The sequence below is a fragment of the Mustela nivalis genome (assembly GCF_964662115.1).
Source record: "Mustela nivalis genome assembly, chromosome: 5".
NCBI lineage: Eukaryota > Metazoa > Chordata > Mammalia > Carnivora > Mustelidae > Mustela > Mustela nivalis.
The window spans coordinates 73,739,065-73,760,791 of NC_139024.1; the positions used below are offsets into that span (position 1 = coordinate 73,739,065).

Below are 21,727 nucleotides of genomic sequence, written 5' to 3' on the forward strand. Positions count from 1 at the left end.
CTGGGGGTAATACTAGACAGATGGGAAATCCACTATATGTTTCATAAGTGCCCTAGGGTCATCTCTAACCAGCAGGAAAATCTGAGGATCCTGGAGGTGCAGAGGATATAACACAGTGAGATCCTGGGCGGCAACCGCTCCTTACCTCCCTGCAATGCAGCAGAAAGAACTTTGAAGGAAAGGGCAGGCAGAACTGTATAGAAATACTGGTGGGAACAGCAAAGGAAGGCACCCTCAAAGTCCAAGTTTACAGCTCCACATTCACCTCTAAAGGAGTTTAGAGTTCACTTGTATTCTTAGTTTTTGAACTTGTTTTTATCCTTTACACTAAAGAACACATTCTGGGCAATAAGCATTCAGACATTTAACTGTGAAAGAAAGATTTAATAGATGATCAAATTTAGCATCCTGGCTAAAGCATATCAGCACTTAGAAGAAATAACTAAAAAACTGCAAGAGGATAACATAGTTTTCTAAGTAAATTTTGGTGGCTCTCAAAAATCTTGTACATTCTCAATTTTCATCCGAACTTAATTATTTTGTGGGTTCAATTTCTGTTTCCAGCAAAACACAACTTCCTAGTACTGCGGAAGAAAAGACTTATAAAATGGGCTTCGTGGAGCTCAAATAGCTCTTAAAAACAATATCTTGATGAGTTAAGTGTAAATGAGCCAAAACATATGGATTAAATGTCCCTTTAAATACACATGGCTTTAAAAATTAAGGGAAAAAAGGTTTTGGCAAAATGTGTTTCAGATTTGGTTGAAAGAAAACATTTGAAAGGAATAGTTTGAGGGACTGAACTAACCCAAAACATACCTGAGCTCTTCCAACCTCATAGAGTACAACCAATTCTAAAACATATGGCTTTTATACTATAATTCCCCTACCACACCCACCCTGAGTTCTGAGCTCTTAGTTTTTCTTCCTATGTTGGAAGTCATTAAAAACAGTCATGGTGTCAGTACTGTGTTGAAGAGACCATAACCTACTACTGCGATCAGTTTAAGTCAAATAGAATGGATGGCTTATTGATCATCACTCCACACAAATAAAAATAGATTTTGTTTCAAACTTGTATATTTCTCACTAGCAACCCCCATCAGACAGTGAGACTACCTCATAGATAGACATTGAGATAGATACAAGACCTGGCCAGAATTTGAAATGACAAGATACGCATGTTGTGACTCCCTACTTAACCAAAGTCTAGTAACAGACAAAAGGTCAACAGGAGAACACCAAAGCACAACCTGAACAATGTCAGATAATCCTGACCTGCTTGGAACAGTTCAAAATGTACTTATTCAATGCAGATGACCAAAAACAAAAGCAAATGGCCAGTCCACCAACTGGCAGGTTCTAAGGTACGACCGGTGCCTTATGTTTGTCTTCAAAGTTACCACCCCCCCAAAACATACACACACAGATGGTAATGTTATCATTAAACTCTACAAGCAATGAGATCTATTTCTAACATGTGATCGGGGATAAAATTAATACAAATTTTAAGTGTTACATAGATAAGTCACTAGCTTTATGAATTTGTGAAATTATCTGTATTGCTATGTTTTCCACATGAACCCAAGGAATCTCACCATCTCTACTGAAGCGGGTAGAATGGTTACTTACTGTTGCTCTCTCCCAGATTACATTTGAAAAACAAGCAGTAACATAAATAAATGACGCTAGTTATGGTGCCACCAAATTGTCCTAATGAGCATGTACTCTAGTTTTTATGCCACAAAGGTATTATTGTATTTCTTCAAAGACTGATGGTTTTTCTGGTTTTCCCCCCAGTTTCACTGAGATATATAAAAGACATACAGCACTGCATAAGATTAAGGTATATAGCATAGTGATTTTAGCTTACATATATTGTGAAATGATGACCACAATAAGTTTAGTTAACATCCATCATCTCAAAGAGATGCAAAAAAAAGAAAAAAAAAAAAGTTTTTTCCTTGTGAAAAGAACGGTTAGGATTTACTCTTAACAACTCTCATGTATCCCCTGCCACAGTGTTAACTATAGTCATCACCATACATCACATTCCTAGTACTTTCCTTATTCATTTAAGTGGGAGTTCATACCTGTTGACCACTTTCCTCCATTTCCTTCACCCCTCACTTGTGACAACCACAAATCTGATTACCTTTTGTATGACTTTGGGTTTTTGTTTTGTTATTTTTAGATTCCACACTGAGATCATACAGTATTTGTCTTTCTCTGCCTGACTTATTTCATGGAGCATAATGTCCTCAAGGTCCATCCATGTTTCACAAATGGCAGCATTTTTTTACAGTTCCATTTATAGCTGAATATTATTCCATTACATGGATATAAGCATAGATATCACACTGTTTTCATTCGTCTATCCATGGACACTTAGGTTGTTTTCATGTCATGGCTTTTGTCCATAATGCCGCTCTAAATGGGACACAGGTATCTCTTCAACATAGCGTTTTCATATCCTTCAGACGGACTCCCAGAGGTGGAACAGCGGGATAATATGGCACCTCCAGCAACTTCCTGAGAAACCTCCATACAGTTTTCCACAGGGGCTGTATCAGTGTGCATTCCTACCAAGAGATGCTAGGGCTCCCTTTCTTCTACATCCTCCCCAGCATTTGTTGCCGCTTGTCAAAGACTGAGGTTTTGTCTTAAACTCTCCAGATTGAATCTACCTTCCTAAGACCATTACTGAGGACATTTTTTTTTTTTTAAAAAGGGACATGATGACTCAGCGTTTAAAAATTTGTCATAAGAAGAGTTATGAAATGAATCAATTTGCTGGAGAAACCATGTCTAAAGAAACACATAGCACATTGCTATACTGCCTCACACCGATGTGGTAGTGGGGTGAGTGGGAGGGGAGGTGAACCGCTCTCAGTGAAAGGAAAGCCTCTTTAACATGTGACTGAAATGGACTGACAGGGCAATTGAAGAGATAAACGGTGGATGAAGGTCAGTCTGGCCTCATTCCCGTGCTCTAATTTCCTTTTAAAGGCGTGGTGTAACTGCAGCTTTATGTGTTGAGTTGAGGATTTACTTGAAATATACTTAGACATACTGCTTCTACACAAGGGAATTGATGCAAGTTCTTAAAATTCCTGCAGTTCTCTCCTTGCGGAGCAAACACTCTAGAGCTAAATCCCATAATGCACCACCTTGCCAATATTGCTAAGCCCCAGATCAGTTATCTCCTCTGTGGACTGGGGTCTGTGGGGGTGGAAGTTTAAAACCTAAGAGTTATCCAGACTGTGACAAGGTCAAAATTTGCTGTAACAGCAATTCTCTTGTCCAGGACAAAATAATTCCTTTATATTTTATGCCTGTCTGTTGTCTTCCGTCAAGGAAGCTATTATTATCCTTTCTGTGGTAGATTTTTAAAAATATATTCTGCTCTGTCTGTCCGCAGACTTGAACTATTTTTCAAAAATGTCTCTGTCCATGTCTGCCAAAGGAATAAATAGAAATATCTATGAAGATCAATGTACACAGACTTCATCTCAAGATACAACACTTCTCACTGCATGCTAAAGAACTACAACAATTTTCCTGAAGGCTAAGAGATAATGACCAAAAGTGTTCAGATGACGTCTCTCAAACAATCATAGAGAATATTCTGATGGTGGTTTCCTCTTGTGGAGGAATAAAGGTTCATATTTACCTCAGATTTGAGCATTCGTTCAGAGAGTCATTTGTCACTGCTAATGTTTTCCCATGGAGTTGGACTGCATGTGGGGAGAAAAATCTCTCTACTCTCCCAGAGGAAATCTTAAGAGTTGGCTTCTGTGTGGTTAGCCGGGAGATTGTGGTAAATATTGAGAACCACCATCTCATAATCATATGCTTCAAGCTTTAAATCATGACTCTGTCAAAAATTCAAAGTTGGAAAATTGTGGACCACTTTGGACAATCAGAGATGTTGCTACAGCCTAACAATACTAAAACAAACAAAATGTACAAGGAGCTTCTTCATTTTATCCAAGATTTATTTGGCAGAAACAGCATCACCTTCTCTTCTCTGAACACTCTAGAGCATACACTGTAGAGTCAGAAGACCCAAGTCCACATTCTGGTTTGGCTACCCGCTGGCACATTATTTAACCTCTCTGAAATTCAGTTGGCCCTTAGAATTAAAAAATCAAATAAGAGTGGTAAGGATTAAAGGGTATTACATATACAAAAGGATTTGTATACAATGAGTTTCTTTGTGTCAGCAACATCTTCTAAATTATTGCACTCAGAATACCTAAAGCACCACATTAAATAACAGCACAAACTCCTTAAGACTCAAGACCCCCACTGTGGTTTCCTTCATATCTTTCTCTCTCATACCTTCATGGGATATATTTCCTCACATCCACAAAATTTGAACAGAACTTATTGCAGATCAAAATGCTAAATAGTTATAATTAAACTTCTAATATACTGACCTGAAATGATTCACCTACCAGTCATCAATGTAACACCCTGCCCAGGCCAAAATAAAAATTCTAGAAGGACTGAAGCACCCTGACGCTGAGCCTTCCATTAGAATATTAGACTCAGATATCCCTAGACAACATCTCTGTGTGCCAGTTGTCTCCACATACTAATGATGAGCTCTGTGAACATGGAAATGCAAGGTCAAAGTCTCTCCATGGTCTCAGGACATGGGACAATGAGACAGAAGCCAAAGATCAGCTGTGTAAAAACAAACACACTGAGAATTACATGGGACAAGTTAAGGATAGCAAATTGGGGACCAGAGTAAGTGAGTGATCAAGATATTCTGAATACAACTTTATATAATGCTACTTGAAAGAAGAATAGAAAATAGCTTTAAAACCAGTATTGGGTATCCTCTCTATGCCAGGCAACACGTCAGGTATTAGTTTGTAATTTTAACAACAGGGGATGGACTGACTGACATATTTTCAGCAAAGTAGCAAAATAAAAGAACCAACATTAAGTTGGTTTGCCTCTGCACCAGACGCTGTTTAAACACTTCACATGCAGCAACCCATTTGATCCTGATCACAGCACTAAGAAATAGGTGTCCCCACTTTGTAAGTTAGGAAGCAGAGCCACTCAGAGGCTAAATAACTTGTCTGAAGTTGCGCACCTTATAAGGAGTAGAAGCAAAGGGTACAATGTCAGAGATAGGGGGACTCTCTCAGTTTACTGTCAAGGAATATTAGAGCTGGTAGAAGCTGCAAATCCAGTGAATTGTACTTCCTTGTTTTACAGATGAAGAAATGGAGACCAGAAAGACCCTGCACTTGGTGCAACATCACAATGCTGGTTGGTGGTAAATCTGGAATGAGATCCAAGTGTCCTCTTCTCTTTTACAACTCAGTCTAAGCACTGGGAAATAGTGGCTCCAGACCACAGGAAAAGGCCATCCCCATTTAAATGCGATGGGTGTTGGGTTTTTTTTTTTTTTAACTGTCAAATGCATTTTCTTTTCTGCCATGTTCTTATACACTCAGAGCCACCAGGTCTGTGGTCTTCTCACATAATGGTAATGACCTCTAACTTCCAAGACAAGTTCATCACATTCTTATAGAGGATATTTAATGAGTGCTAGCATATTAACTGCTAAACCAAACTTGTGGCAAAGAAACAGAATGAGTTTATGATAGAAATCATTTGAAACTACAAACATTTACTGAGAATCACTTTATGCAGAAGAGGGGAATAGATGGTGTGGAAATTACAAAAATGTACAAGACAAGATTCCTTTTTGGCATCCATAGGGAAAAACAAATACGTTCACAAATGACCAATCTCTAGTCAAAACACAGGAAATGGTCCAGGGACAAAGAAATAAATGGAGAGGACTCAGACTGAGAAGAGAAAGTAAGTCTATGGGGAGAGAAATTAATAAAGCTGAGTGAAGTTCAGCCCATATGAAAGAAATGAGACTAAATTATTCAGTAATAGGTCCTCCTAACTGGAGTTTCCAGATCTACTATATTCTTAACTGTCAGTGATACTATCTATATCATTTTTCTACTAATTTGGAAGGAGCAAAGAAAAAGGGAAAATAGATAAATATTTTTAGCCCAGAAACTGGGGCCGAAACTGACATTTGTTAAGCTCTTATCTTAATTGAGCCCAAGTGATTAATTTGGGGAAAAAGCAGCCAGTTTTATTTCAACAATATTCAATAGCACTTGTTCACCAAAAAAGAGCTATATGAGTAAACAGAACATATCCATACATTAATATGTCATTAACCATTATAATAGAAATAACTTATTCCTAGATTATCTAAAAACGTGCATTGTATCATGATTTTAGTTTTTAAAAAAAGTGCTGGAATCTCCTGTCATGACAATTTCAAATACTCCAGAATCTCAGGATAAAAGGAAACCTTAAAATCATCTGGTCAGAGCATCCCATCAATGAGTCAATCCCTTCTACAACATCCCCACCAAGTGGTCATCCACTTTATGCTTGGTCGCCTAGAGGTCCAGAATATTCTCCCTGAGCAGCATATTTTGGCTATGAACTATTCTTTTTTTAAAAAAGAGCCCTTCGTGTCTTTCTGGGCCCCACTGAGTCACCTTCAATCCCTTGGAGTTATCTCTTCCTTCTTCCACACGACGATTTGGTGATTCTGATGAAAACTGCATTCCTTGTCCTCCCTCAACCACTCCAAGCCTTCTCTTCTCCAAACTTCCTCTTCCCAGACTTCTCAATCTCTCTTTATATAATACAGCTTTGCATTCCTACAACCCACCCTGAAGGTTCTCCTCTAGACAGCCTCTAGCTTCTCTGTATCTCCTTCATTTGGTGAGTGCATAGGTCGAAACACAAGGTTCAGAAGTGGACCAAATACTGCAAGGAAGAACGAGACCATCCGTCCACCTTCTCCTACAATGCCCAAGAATCATATTTATTCTTATTAACCTCGTGTCTTTTGAAGGAATCAGGCAAAATATAGGGCACCATATAGTATCCAAAAAACAAAGATTTATTGTTTTCTTTCTTAAGTAGGGGAGGAAAATCTTTCCTTGTTCATCGGTTTCCATAGATGGAAGCCAATTGTAAAGTTCATTTCAAATGTTCAAATCAATCTTGATCTCTTATGAGTGTTCTGCTCAATATGATAACTATCACAAGACCCTAAGTTTTCAGGATGTCTGAACCCCCTTTTTTGATCTTGGGAGAGGTGGGCCTCAGGAGGGCTAGACCAGCCCAAGGTCTGCAGAGATGCAGGGCAAGGTAAACAGTTCTGTTAAACCACCGAAATTAATCGGAGGCATGAGGACTGAAAGAATAAGCCAGGCTGGAGTCTTCAAGGGATAGCTACAGCCCAAACACCATGGAGAGCGAATAGGAAGTTTGGTTTTGAAGGGAGAGCACAAGGTTGGATAAATGAGTCATGAGTTCAGAACTCTGTGGAGACTAAATGAAAATGAAAACAGGGAAAGACAACTATCATATGATCTCCCTGATATGAGGAAGTGGTGATGCAACATGGGGGCTTAAGTGGGTAGGAGAAGAATCAATGAAACAAGATGGGATTGGGAGGGAGACAAACCATAAGTGACTCTTAATCTCACAAAACAAACTGAGGGTTGCTGGGGGGAGGGGGTTTGGGAGAAGGGGGTGGGATTATGGACATTGGGGAGGGTATGTGCTTTGGTTTTAAAAAATTAAAGAAAATGAAAACAGGTCAGAAACAATTTAGAGAAGGCTGAAGACCAGGGTAATTGGGTACAAGGATATTGCAAAAAGGGCTAGAAATCAGAAAGATGAGGGACTTCATTAAATAATTAATTAAATAATTAAATTAATTATTAAATACCTACAAAGGCATTTAATAATTAAATACCTAAGAAGACCAAAAATCTGTTCAGAATCTGCAACCCAGTCATTTAACAAATACTGGTGAAACATTGAAATACATTTAAAAATAGGAAATACATTAAAATATACTTATTAAATATATTCATATTTAGGGATATCTGATTAATAATGGAAAAGGAACATTACCTGGGGAAAGAATTAGGATATCTCATATATTTTAGACTTGTAGTTTTACTAAATATGCCTTAAGAATATTTTTAAAATAAGATTCCAATATCCTGATCTCTAGAGCAGATGGAAAAACTCAAATGGATATGAGGACGGACAAATAATGCAAACGTGTAAAACAACCAGCTCTACTACAAGGGGAAGTGGTGGAAACTCGGCAAATGGGTCAGACCATGCTCCATCTAAAGAATTCAGGCCTGGAGAAACTGGCAAGGAGAAGCTCCAGAAATACTACATAAACATTGGTCTGGGCTTCAGGATGCCACTGAGGGCACTTCTATTGGCAAGAAATTCTCCTTCTCTGGTAATGTCTTTATCCGAGGTGGATTCTGTCTGGTGTGGTGACCAAAGTGAAAATGCAGAGGACCACTGTCGTCTACAAAAACTACCTCTTCTAAATCCAAAAGTACAACTGCTTCAAGAAATGCCACAAGAACATGTCTGTGTACCTGTCCTCCTGCTTCAGGGATGGAAAGTTTGGTGATGTTGTCACAGTGAGTCCCAGCCCTTGAGTGAAACTGTGCACTTCAGTGTGTTCAAGGTCACCAAGGTCACTGACACCAAAAACCAATTTCAGAATTTCTCAGACTAGACATCTTCCCATCAAACAAAACAAAGTTATTTTCCCAGGAAGAAGAGGAGGAGGAGGAGGGGAGGAGAGGGGTAGAGGGATGGGAAAGAGGAGGAGGAGGAAGAAGTAGTCACTGACAGGTGGAGAGAACATGCCAAAATTCACAAGGCTTTTGAAGTCCAAGGCTTGGAATTGACATACTGTCAATTCTGCCATATCCTGTTGCCCAAAGTAAGTAACAAAGCAGCCTGAATTTAAGAGAACAAGACTCTACTCTGAGGTGAGAGGAACCATAGTCCTACAGCAAAGAGCCTCCGGGGAGACATGAAGAACTGACGCTCCTTCGTCAAGCCATCACATGTGTCCTAAAAAAGAGGGTGATTCAGTGAAAGTCTGTATCCTGAGCAGTGAGACTCCCACATCCCACACCCACACTGGGCTCTGAGAATACTGGTATCTGACTTTATACCTCTCACATGCTCTAAAATCCTCCCCAGAAACGGGCCCAAGAAAGAACTAACGTTCAGGTATTTGGGGGACCTTGTCCCATGAGAAATCTGACTTACCCCCTTGGTAATCTTCTGTGAGGCACAATGCCAGTACCTTTTTTGTGCCTCACTTATAATTATGAATAAACAACCTAGGTTTGCCAGACATTTGAGGAAATCTAACACAAAAGGCAGAAAACAAACAAACAAAAAGCCAAGAAAGAAGAGACAGTGAAGGGAGAAGAGGAAAACTTAAATACCTATTAAATCATCTGTCAAATTATAAACTATTATAGCTGAAGTAGATATTCAAAGGATTAGAAGGTTAGGTTTTAAAAAAAAAAAAACTCGAAAAAGGACAAAAGAGATGGAATGTAAGGAAAGAAAGAAGAAAAAATCTAATAGATCATAGACTAAATTACAGAATAGATCACACATTTCATTTATTTCTTAATATCAGATCATCTAATTATTAGATTACTCATTCAGGCACGCCATTTCATTTCTACTGTATTAAATACCCATGTTGTGAACAGAGGTAGAAATTACACAGGAAAATAAAGACATTCCATTATCAGGAAGTTCCTGTGTTTGTTTATATGGTCAGCAGCAACTGGAAAAAAAAAAAAATCTGTGGTGTCAAAGTTGAAGGACAAGATTTCTTAGGCAGAGCCATCGCTTCCCTTGTCTGTTTGCAGGGAGTGTTCAAGCCTGTCACTGCTCACAGGACGCTCCTTATCTCGTTTGGCGTCTGGCAATTTTTTTCAGCACACTGTGTTCCTTGACTAGTGCTGTTAACAAATCCAAACCACTGTGCGGCACAAGTCTCCAAAGTATATGCTCCTTCCTCCCCACAAAGATGGCACCAGGACTAAAATAAGAGCTTCACTTCTTTATCGGAATACTTGGCTCCACATGGTCCTTGAAGAGCTCCACCTTCTAAAATCAATTTATTAGGAGTTGTTAGCTTTGTTCCACGGCTGACTGTGTGCCAGGCACTATTCTCAGTATTCAGCAGACGTAAGCTGTATTGAATAAGCTGCTCAGAGCAGCTCTACAGGGCAGATAGTACGATTATCGTTATTATTCGTATCATTATCATTATCATCATTCCAAGTTTAGGTAAGAACCTCTCTCGGAAACAGAGAGATTAAGGATAGCAGAGAATTTTTAACCCAAGCAGTGTAGCTCTGGAGCCCACTAACTCTCCTGCTTTGATACATAAAAGAGTCATAGATTATATACTTATATTCAAACAAGCTTTTACTGCAGAAATTTATTCAATAATCCAGCTTGGTGTTCCCTCAAAATTTTCAAAGGAGCCACTGTTTGGGGGACTGTGTTCCACAAATAGGTCAGTGATTTCAGAGCAACAGACCAGAAATAAAGCAAATACTGCCCTGCAAAGTCTAGGGTGCTTGGCCCTGGCTTTCTCAGAGGGCATAAATTGTCCAGGATATGACTAACTGATCTTCTGTCCTCGTGAGCCCAGAGACTTAAATCTGTGTGCCAGACACTATGTGAAGTGTCTTCAAACATCGTTTCATATAATCCTCACAACAATGCTGGGAGACAGCCATTAATTAATTCCACATATTACAAATGAAGAAACTGAGGCATGGAGAAGAGAAATCATTTACCCAAAATCCCACTGCCAGCCAATATCAAGGTTGGGCTTAAGGGCTAGTGCCAGTTCTCTCTAGCACTAAAGCCCACATGGTTCTTTCACACTACTCAAGTTAAATAAACCATGGTGGAGAGCCCAGGTAATTCAAACCATGAATAGTTGTAGTTCTGTGTTCTGTGTTTTCCATCTGTTAATAGTTTACTCTAGAAAGTTACCCCATTGAGAAGTTTTGAAAAATTGACTGTTACCCTTACTTATAGTGATCTTTTTGAGCTAAATGATAGGAATCATATCTAAGCTGCATGAAGAAAGGGAGGCAGACTGTGGGCTGGCCAAATTAACATGTGATTCATTAAATAAATAAGCTCAGTTCTGCCCACATGGGCAAGACATGGGAGAGAAAAGACATAGCAGCCCTTATGCTTAAGAAACTGGCAATCTCCTTTTCTGCCTGTGGACGCCGCCGAGTAAGCATCGTTAAAGTCTCCCCTCCCACCGCCGTCATGTCTAAGTCAGTCTCCCAAAGAGCCTGAACAGCTGCGGAAGCTCTTCATCGGAGGTCTGAGCTTTGAAACAACCGATGAGAGTCTGAGGAGCCATTTTGAGCAATGGGGAACACTTACGGACTGTGTGGTAATGAGAGATCCGAACACCAAGCGCTCCAGAGGCTTTGGGTTTGTCACCTATGCCACTGTGGAGGAGGTGGATGCAGCCATGAATGCAAGGCCACACAAGGTGGATGGAAGAGTTGTGGAACCAAAGAGGGCTGTCTCAAGAGAAGATTCTCAAAGACCTGGTGCCCACTTAACTGTGAAAAAGATTTTTGTTGGTGGCATTAAAGAAGACACTGAAGAACATCATCTAAGAGAGTATTTTGAACAGTATGGGAAAATCGAAGTGATTGAGATCATGACTGACCGAGGCAGTGGCAAAAAGAGGGGTTTTGCTTTTGTAACATTTGATGACCATGATTCTGTAGACAAGATTGTCATTCAAAAATACCATACTGTGAATGGCCACAACTGTGAAGTAAGGAAAGCGCTCTCTAAGCAAGAGATGGCTAGTGCTTCATCCAGCCAAAGAGGTCGAAGTGGTTCTGGAAACTTCGGTGGTGGTCGTGGAGGTGGTTTTGGTGGGAATGACAACTTTGGTCGCGGAGGAAACTTCAGTGGTCGAGGTGGCTTTGGCGGCAGTCGAGGTGGTGGTGGATATGGTGGCAGTGGGGATGGCTATAACGGATTTGGTAATGATGGAAGCAACTTTGGAGGTGGCGGAAGCTATAATGATTTTGGCAATTACAACAATCAATCCTCAAATTTTGGACCCATGAAAGGAGGCAATTTTGGAGGCAGAAGCTCTGGCCCTTATGGTGGTGGAGGCCAATACTTCGCCAAACCACGAAACCAAGGTGGCTATGGTGGTTCCAGCAGCAGCAGCAGCTATGGCAGTGGCAGAAGGTTTTAATTCCTGCCAGGAAACAAAGCTTAGCAGGAGAGGAGAGCCAGAGAAGTGACAGGGAAGCTACAGGTTACAACAGATTTGTGAACTCAGCCAAGCACAGTGGTGGCAGGGCCTAGCTGCTACAAAGAAGACATGTTTTAGACAATACTCATGTGTATGGGCAAAAAAACTCGAGGACTGTATTTGTGACTAATTGTATAACAGGTTATTTTAGTTTCTGTTCTGTGGAAAGTGTAAAGCATTCCAACAAAGGGTTTTAATGTAGATTTTTTTTTTTTTTTGCACCCATGCTGTTGATTGCTAAATGTAATAGTCTGATCATGACGCTGAATAAATGTGTCTTTTTAAAAAAAAAAAAAAAAAGAAAAAAGAAACTGGCAATCTAACAGAAAGGGGGGATGTAAAAAATACCATATGTGTGTGTGCCATGGAGGTTCAAAGGAGGGGGAGATCACACTTTCTGACGGCAACAGTAGCGGCTTCAAGGAGCAACTTCCATTTGACATGGGCCAAAAGACATGAGAGGAGGTAAGTGGAGAATGCATTCCAGGTGGAGGGAAGACCAGGAAAATGGTGCCATGGCAGTGAGTCCAGATCCCTTCTTCTTAGATAGGCCAGATATAATATGGAAAGCAAACCAAATTTAGGAAAAGGAGCTTGATGACCCAGATCTGTGTCCAGTAAGGAGACAGAACTGTTACATGTTACTATGGGCTAAGAGGGACTTGTATCAAGGCATCCTCTGTCTTCTGCATGTGGCTGCCACTGTCCAATTCTAAGAGAAAGGCTTAGAACACATCTCCCTTTGCTAAACTCCATCCAATTTGTTTTTTCTCTCAGATTTGGACACAGCAAGCTACAATCCTACCCAAAATCAAACACCAGGTGCCAAATTTCATCCTTTGTAGACATCTTTATGTAGAATTAAAGCCCTTAACCGTAAAAGACCCATACATAAGGAAAGTCTGACAGATCTTTAATTATCCACTGGGAAATTGCTAAACAGCAATAGTCCACCTCTTCAGAGGACACCCATAATTTAGGCTTATAACCTTCACCTAAACATTTGCCCTTGGATGCATTTTTTAATAAGTTTTTTCTGTATCTGAATGTAATAAATGACTACTGTGGAAAATTGGAAAATACATAAAGGAATAAAGAAAAATAACCATTTACTGACAATCACTAATTAAAATTCCATGATCTATACATACATATTTTATATGCTTGAAATCATATTATTTATATATTTTATATACTGTTTTAGTCACTTTTATAGCATAAATTCATTCCCATAGTATTAATGCTCCTACCAATAAACATTTCACTTGTTTCATTATTTTTGCCATTATAAATAATGTCCCACTGAACTTCTTTGGGTCCAAATTTGCTCATCGCTGATTATTATTTTAGGAAAAAGTCCTGCAATTGAAGTTTTTGGTTCTCTCTCTATAAGTACTCTTTATTGCCTTGATAAATATTTCCAGTTTGTTTTTCCAGAAAGATATTCTCCATTTACACTCAGCTGGGGGCTTGTGGGAACATTCCAAAAGCTAACACAGCACACAGACACACTGAATCTGCACTTATAAGTGGAACCGAGCTGACTCTCATTGGCACACTGGCTCTTCATCTTCCATTGTGTGCCTCATTTTTCTTTTTTCAACACGTTTTCCCTGCCAGTTACCTAGTCTTCTCATCCTACTCTGCTTCTTTTGTCAAAGGAAAAAGGATCTTATAAAGTCAAACACACCAAAGTATTAGGACTTTTCCCAGGGCAATGGCCATATTTTAAAGAGAATGGCCTGGGAAGATTTCACCCACAGGAGTGATACACTATTAGTGAAAATGTAAGGCTCAACAGGGGAAATATCCAGGACAAAAAGCTTAAGGTTTCTCAAATCACACCACGCAGGCAGCCATGTGCTTCTGAGGAAAACTGGTCCGGTTCTTACTGTAAAGGACAAGCCTCTCGTTGGGGAGCTTTCATTTTGCAAACAGCCCACAGTCACATGCTTATCTCATGACTAATGGCTACTCTGAAAGTCTCATCAGAAAGGACTCTCTTGGGCCAGCCTTCAGAGAGATCACACAACCAAAGGTAGAGGTGAATAACATATATTTTGACCTAGGGATCTGGATCCAGAGCTCTGTGGAAATAAAGCAAAAGTCCATTTCTGTCAACTTGGCCCTTTGGGAAAGTGCATAAAAATCCCACCCACCTAAGAAAATGTTTATAAAGAGATCTGGCAGTCTAAATAGTTGTCATTCTGCTTATTAATGAATAGTGATACATGCAATTTAGAAAGAGGAAAAAGATGTCCCCCCAGTGAATAGCTGTTGAAATATGATAACAAGCTCTTCCTCCGAGTTTTGTCTTATATACAAAGTACCTTCTACAATTTTTATTTGGTAATTTCTTGATAGCCGAAATTTCTATTAAGGGAGAGTCTAAGGGATGTTTTCAAACTCTCCTTAAAGAATCGAAAAGAAAATAAGAAACAACGTCAGAAAACAGTCCATGAGAGCCAAATTCAATTTTTGAGTCATATGTTTGAAAATTGGTCATTTCTTTAAGAGATAGGAAGAAAGGAAGTAAATTTCTTCCACCTCCCAAGAAACTAATGTTCATTTTTTAAATGTAATTGCTTCACTGGCCTTTTACTCCAAACCTGCTGGACACCCCCATGGCCATAACTATCTACTCTATTCTGATTACAGGCTTCATTAGACTTGTGCATCCCTGTTTGATCTGTATTGTTTTGGAGAATTTTGTTGTTGTGGGCAATTGGATTGTTTTTTTTTTAATAAAGGATGTGCATTTTTTTTTCTACCAGGAACATTTAGAACTCTTAGAAGATAAGGTAGCATCCCCCAAACTACTAGAAATTACTGAGGACTGACAGCCACTTAGAGTGTTATCATTTTCTGAGAGGGCCTGCTGCTGGTTCTGTGGGTACTATCTCCACAGTAGCAGGCACTTAGTCGTTCAATGTTATTTGAAGAGGTTTAAGAGGTGCTACAGCTTCTGCATCTCACGGTTCTATTTTTAATTGAGATGAACTTAACTGGGGTCTGAATCTTTTCAGGAGAGAGATTCTCAGGAAACATTTATGGTAAATCTACTGACAGCAGCAGAATATAAAGATAACTCAATAATCAAATCCTCTAAGAATAAACACTTTTCCAGAAAGTCAACCTGAACAGAAGAGTTGGGGAATTTCCAGGCTCTAAAGAGTTCATCTGCAGGGTGGACACAACGCATAAAAACTTACATTTTGCATTGTAGGATGGGAAACAAAGGTTCAGAGAGGCTAAGTGACACACCCATGGTCACAAAGTTAATAAGGGGTAGTATTGTAACTAGAATCCACATTTCCTGAGTTCATTTTCAGTGATTTTTTGCCTATTTATTGCTTTCTGGTGACATACATTTTGAAGGGCTTTATTTTGTTTTTTGTTTTGTCATTGTTTTGTTTTGTTTTCAAAACAGATGGTAGGATTACAGGTGGCTATTCATATTCCTTTTTAAGTTAAGGAATAGATCTGGGTCCTACTGAATATCAGGGGGATGAAATTCAAATCACTTTTAGAGGCTCAACCTCTGCAAGATCCTTGGGAGCAGAACTATGTCTGCATAAATCATCATTGTATCTTGTGTGCCTCATAGACGGTCTGGCACGTAACACCCAGTAGGTGCGGATTTTATTCATTAGTGAATGAATGAATGAATGAATGAATTCTAGTTTGGCTATAAAACCAATACAATCTCTCATGCATATGCTAACCTGAACTTATGTTTTTTAGAATCACATGGAATTCAGATCTAGATTTCTTCATGCTCAGCATCTGCTTCTACCTTCACACTGAAGCTAAACTACGAGGAACAACTGCCAGCAATTCTCACTACCATCCACCAAGAAAAGTGGTACAGGAGACTTAGAATAATCAAATCTGGGTTTGGATCTTTTTTTTTTTTCTTTTCAGATACTTAGTCAACTCCTTTGGGGAGTTATTTTAAAATTTAAATGATTGAAGAGAAATGCTTTTAATAACTCATACTACTGTTGAGCTTATTTACTAAAAAATACAAATGGGCTAGAGCAAAGGACTGTCACCCTACATTTGATGTGATCTGAAAATCTATAAGCACTACTGCTGATAAAAAAGGGGAACAAAGGGGCGCCTGGGCAGCTCAGTGGGTTAAGCCTCTGCCTTCGGCTCAGGTCATGATCTCAGGGTCCTGGGATCGAGCCCCATATCGGGCTTTCTGTTCAGCAAGGAGCCTGCTTGCTTCCTCCTCTCTCTCTGCCTGCCTCTCTGCCTACTTGTGATCTCTCTCTCTCTCTCTCTCCCTCTCTCTGTCAAATAAATAAATAAAATCTTAAAAACAAAAAAAAAAGTGGGGGGGAAACAAGATCAGGAACCTATTCTCCTGCCTCAACCACTCACGTAAAGCCAGCAACACAAAACTTCTTGATAAATTGAAATGTAATTGTCCCCAGATCAAACAAACCTCATATGTTGGTTCTTGACTTGTAAAAAGGAACTATGCAATTTACCATCTAACGGAAACACCAAGAGTGAAAGAAGGCCCTAGTGATAAACCGGCACTGTCCAGCAGAGATAAATTGTTACTCTAGAAGAAATCAAGCTACTACAGCTTGCTTCAGGTACAAATAAGACACCATTGCACCCCAAAAGTCACTGTGTTTATCCTTTAGTTCCAGCAATAAGGACATTGTACCATGGTTGTTTATTTAGATGCCCAGCTTCCCAGCTGGAATGTGAGCTCCCAGAGGGCAGGGACAGGGTTTCCCTTGTGTCTCCAGTCACCAGCCTGCAGCCCGACCAGTCCATCGGGTCCTAAGTTCAACAAGGGTGTATGAAATTGATTCGGTAGTCTAGAAACCCCAAACCTATCTCTGTAATAGGCTCTCTGGACTAGCAGACATCAAAACACAGAAGACATGGAAAGACACTCATGATTCAGTTTCTCTTCCTTACCAGTGAGAAGGGCATTAAGTCTCTCGTTCAGTGAAAAATCAGAGCAAAAGCCAGGGGCTCGGAGAAACATGGTGATACAGAGGGAAGTGGGCAGCTAGAGATCAGTCGAGGATTTGTGGTAGAAATGACAGATGAAGGCATACGAAGAGATAGAGTCTAGACGGAGTTGCCAACAGCCAAGCAGGATAATTAATAAAGTTCATGTTTTTAGACAACTAATTATGCACCCCGTGATTGTTATTATTACTACAACAAATGATCACTGAAGATAGCAAGGCCAGACTATCTGTAACCTATCCCACAGCCAAAATATCCTGGAGGAACTCTTAGCTGGCATCTGGCCAAGCCACGTCAGTTGAGGGAAGCTCTATATCTTCACTACGTCAGAACAGGACTGGCTGTTTGAGGTGAAACAGCATCCAAGTAAAACCCTTGGAAAAAAGAAAAAAAAGAAGAAGAAGAAGGGACAGGAAGAATTTATAGATCCAGGGCCCTGAGTAGTTATGTAACCACAGGAATTATTTCACATAGAGGGATTGATCACTCCTGCCATTCCTAATAAATACCAATAAAGGGTTGCTGAATGACACAAGTTTATTCAAACCCAGTTTAGGGATCCAGCAAAGAGCCCAGTTCTCCAATAAGCAGGTGGTGGCACCCCCTCACCAACCAAGGGGAGACCGGAGAATAGGTTAACATTGGGCAAAACGAAGCTCCCATAACACAGCAAATCCCCTAGCAGAAGAGGTCTAGCTGGAGTTTCTTATTCTGGATTTACAGCAAGCCTGGTAGGAATGCCATCTTTTATGCCTTTTATGCCTTCTCACTTAAGAGTTTAGAAAGCATGAAATGGAGTAGAAAGAAACTAAGAACCATCATTCAGTAGCAACTGACCCCATGCCAAGTACCATCTCGTTATCACCTCAGTGAAGATTCAGAGCCACGCCAGAAATTAGAACTCATTATCCCTAATTCATATACAGAGAACCAAGACACAGAGAAGTTACTTGCAGAAAATCCCGTATACTCAGGAATTTGCTGTGTCCGGTGTCAGTCTGAACTTGGGTCATTTTGGCCTCAAAACTCCATTCAAAGCTTCCCAAGTGGTCACATGGTCAGGTGATAGGGAAAGCCCAACTCACTCCACACTCTCTTGGGATAATGTGTCCTTCAACCTAGATGGCAAACTCCCTGGGTGAGCTGCAGCAATAACATGTGATTCCTTTGGAAACCTGTCATTAATTATTTCTGTCTTACTCTTAAGCATATGGTGGCCACAGCAGTTGGAAACAAATGGGAGGTGATCTGGTCCTGGGAAAGTGAGCAACCATGTAATTAGCAAAGTTAATATTGTGCAGTTTCCATAAATAACCTGCAGCTTACTTTTGTTATTGAGACATTCAATATTAAAAAGTGTAGGGGGTATTTGAAGTAGGGGAAAAAAGGGGATGATCTGGGACACATGTCAAGGGGAGGGGAATAACTTAGTCTAAGAAATTACATCTTTATTTTTGAATGACCTTTACATCTTTAAAAGAAAAATCCCCTCAGGGTTTCCTTCGAAGCTCGAGGATTTGATTATTTGTTGCATTGGTTATGCAAGTGGTAGAGTAAAACTTCCCCTTGAAAATTTGCCTACACAGAGGGTCTCTTGTTATTATTATCCAGAACTGGGAGTCACCTCATCAAGATTCCTCCCCATGGGGTCTGCCCTGTGGCAGAGGAGGATTAAAGGGTTAGATCATGCAGCCTCCATGGTCCCTCCCAGGGTTCTTGGAAATGGCTGCAAACCATCCTTAAGTTAGACACGTAAGTCTTCTCACACTTTCCTCATTTATCACTGCCTGGGTCAAACTCCTTTTCTCCTTACCTACTTTTTCTGGGAATGCATTAGTCAATATTTCTGTTTTAGAAGTATTATCTTTTTCCATTTTGTGGCTTTGCTATCTAATTTCAAGCATAAATCCACCAAGCAGTGTTGACTTCTAATGCCAGGGTCTGTCTGGGGGACCACAGACTTGTAGTAAATGTTAAATCATGATGACAAAAACAATAGACTCAAATAGCAATGTGATCACAATAAAACACTCCATTTTCCCAATTCCATGAGCTCTGCAAAGCTTTGACCTTAAAACAGCTTTATACAAACACACACACACACACACACACACACACACACACACACACAATCTCTACGGTTTCTGTTACTATAGGAAGGGTTTCTATTCTGCCCCATTGTATGTTTATACAACACCTCATTGCCATGATCTATAGGAACATTGCTTAAATTAAACAAATAGGAAATGTCATGGGAAAAGAAAGGGATTACAATAGGAAGCTGAAAAGGAAGAGAATTACAGACGGTAAGAATAGGTGATGATTTTTAAAGGCAATTTTTTGGCAAAAAGTCCTATTGTGGCAGAGTTCTTTAATAATACCTATTTTTTAAAAGAGTTTATTTATTTATTTGAGAGAAAGAGACAAAGACAGCAACAAAGAGCATGAACAGGGAGGAGAGGGAGAAGCAGGCTCCCCGCTGAGCAGGGAGCCTGACATGGGGCTCAATCCCAGGTGTCTGGGATCATCACCCAAGCCAATGGCAAATGCTTAACTGACTGAGCCACCCAGGCACCCAACAATACCTATTTTATTGAACATTCTGATTTTCTCCTTTCACATCCACCCAACTCACCCACCCAATATGGAAAGGAAACCCTATTTCTCAGTTATTTCTTAGAAGGGTATGAAGCTCAGACCAAATCATGCTATGTAGTTCTCAGCCCCAACAGTGCTGCACAAGTGATATATGACTGAAGAACAACTTTGGAAGAGAGAAATTTTCACCTCCCCAATAATATTGTGACCCTATGGTGAGTGTGGCTTGGATGAGGTAAGTAGAGCCGCCCACGCTGATTGCATCGTTGTTGATTATGAACGGACCTCAGATCTTTAACAGCATAAGCTGGTCATGCTTGGTCCACAGATCCTGTACCCTGCTTCTCCCCCAAGTGGAGTTCTTGATTCTCTTCCTTAACCTCTAAGATTAGTCCAGATTTTAGGCTAAAAATTTCACTAATTCTCTGGCCTCACTCACAAAAGCCTCCTTCAAGTCACACTTGGTACCAGCCCAAACTTGGTCTTATACTGCAACTCTGTAATCTTCTTATTTGCTCCCTTGGGTTAGAGCACCAGTCTGTGCACCTGCTTAATGACCAACCCTTTTATGACTGGGTCCTCACCTGTATTTCCTCTTCTAAATTTCTTCTCTATCTGTACTATCCCCACTTACACACCTTCCCATAACAGAGAAAACCCAAGTGCGTGCATGTGCACGCATGTGGGCACACACACACACACACACATACACATACACACAGGTAGACTGAGGGTGAATCCAACTTCCTGCTACCTGGACACATGCCTCCTCCATCACTTAATGTAATCACCAAATGTTCACAAATAATAGTACCCCTCCACTCGAGGGGAATGATGCAACTTCAGGTTCCAGCATTTCCAACTTGGCTCAGTCCATCTACCTCCTTCTCCAACAACAGCACAAAGCTAATTTGACCACACCCTCCATTTTCTCCCCAAGAGCAATTGCTCTAGAAATGGCTCTGTTCACCCATAAACTGAATCAATAATAAAAATCATTATTTTGTTTTGACATAGAAATATTTTGATATTCCATTTATCTCATTAAAGTTTCAGCAAATATCAAGACATTTTTCTACGTATAAACATTTTCCTAAGAACACTACTTGGAGATTCTGGTGATAGAGATAAGACCTAGGTTATCGTCACTTTCCACTGCTCTGGTTCTGGGGTTTATAGGTCAGGAAGCTAGCTCTTCCAGAATACTCAAAGTTGCGGGGGTGATGGGCCTGCTTTGAACCAAATTCCCAGGCACCTGGCATCTAAATCAAATTTCAAGTTTAATCTACTGAAACATTGTAACTTTATAGTAGAAAAACTTGTTACTATTAGGGGCAATGCAACAAATTAGCATCATGTGCCTCCTGACCTGATATGCTGAGAAGAGCACAACATTGCTTTGGTGTTATTCCTGCCCAAAGTATCTAACTTCAATCCCATCAGGAGGAAACATCAAACAAACACAAATGGAAAGTGTACAAAAGAGCTGCCCAGACCCTTTAAAAAATGTCAAAGCAAAAAAAAAGACAAAGACAGAAACGGTTGCAGTCTAAGAAACTATAGAGAAGCAACAACTCAATGCTACATGCGACCCCAGATGGGTCCCTGAATACATCTCCCAAAATATTTTTATTGGAGTGATTGGTGAAATAGAAATAAGATCTGTAGATAATATATCAGTGCTGAATCAGTGTTAATTTCCTAAAGGTAAGGATTTCTGAAGGTAATTATGTGGTTATGTAAGGGAATTTACTTATTCTTAGAAAATGAACACCAAAGGGCCCAGAAAATGATGAGTATCTATTGAGAGAGAAAAATGACCCCTCAAAAATGTGGTAAAATGTTAATGAGTAGGAAAAGTCCAGGTGAAGTCATATGGGA

General features: G+C 40.0%; 1 long non-coding RNA gene and 1 pseudogene across 2 annotated transcripts in view; one reads left to right on the forward strand and one right to left on the reverse strand.

Moving 5' to 3' along the window:
• Positions 1–21,727, reverse strand: part of LOC309864450 — a 101,260-nt gene that overhangs the window by 70,843 nt on the left and 8,690 nt on the right. The gene's annotated exons all lie outside the window — the stretch shown is intronic.
• LOC309864448 (heterogeneous nuclear ribonucleoprotein A1 pseudogene) lies at positions 11,130–12,558 on the forward strand (annotated as a pseudogene). Its single transcript has one exon. The product of its transcript is annotated as a heterogeneous nuclear ribonucleoprotein A1 pseudogene (transcript).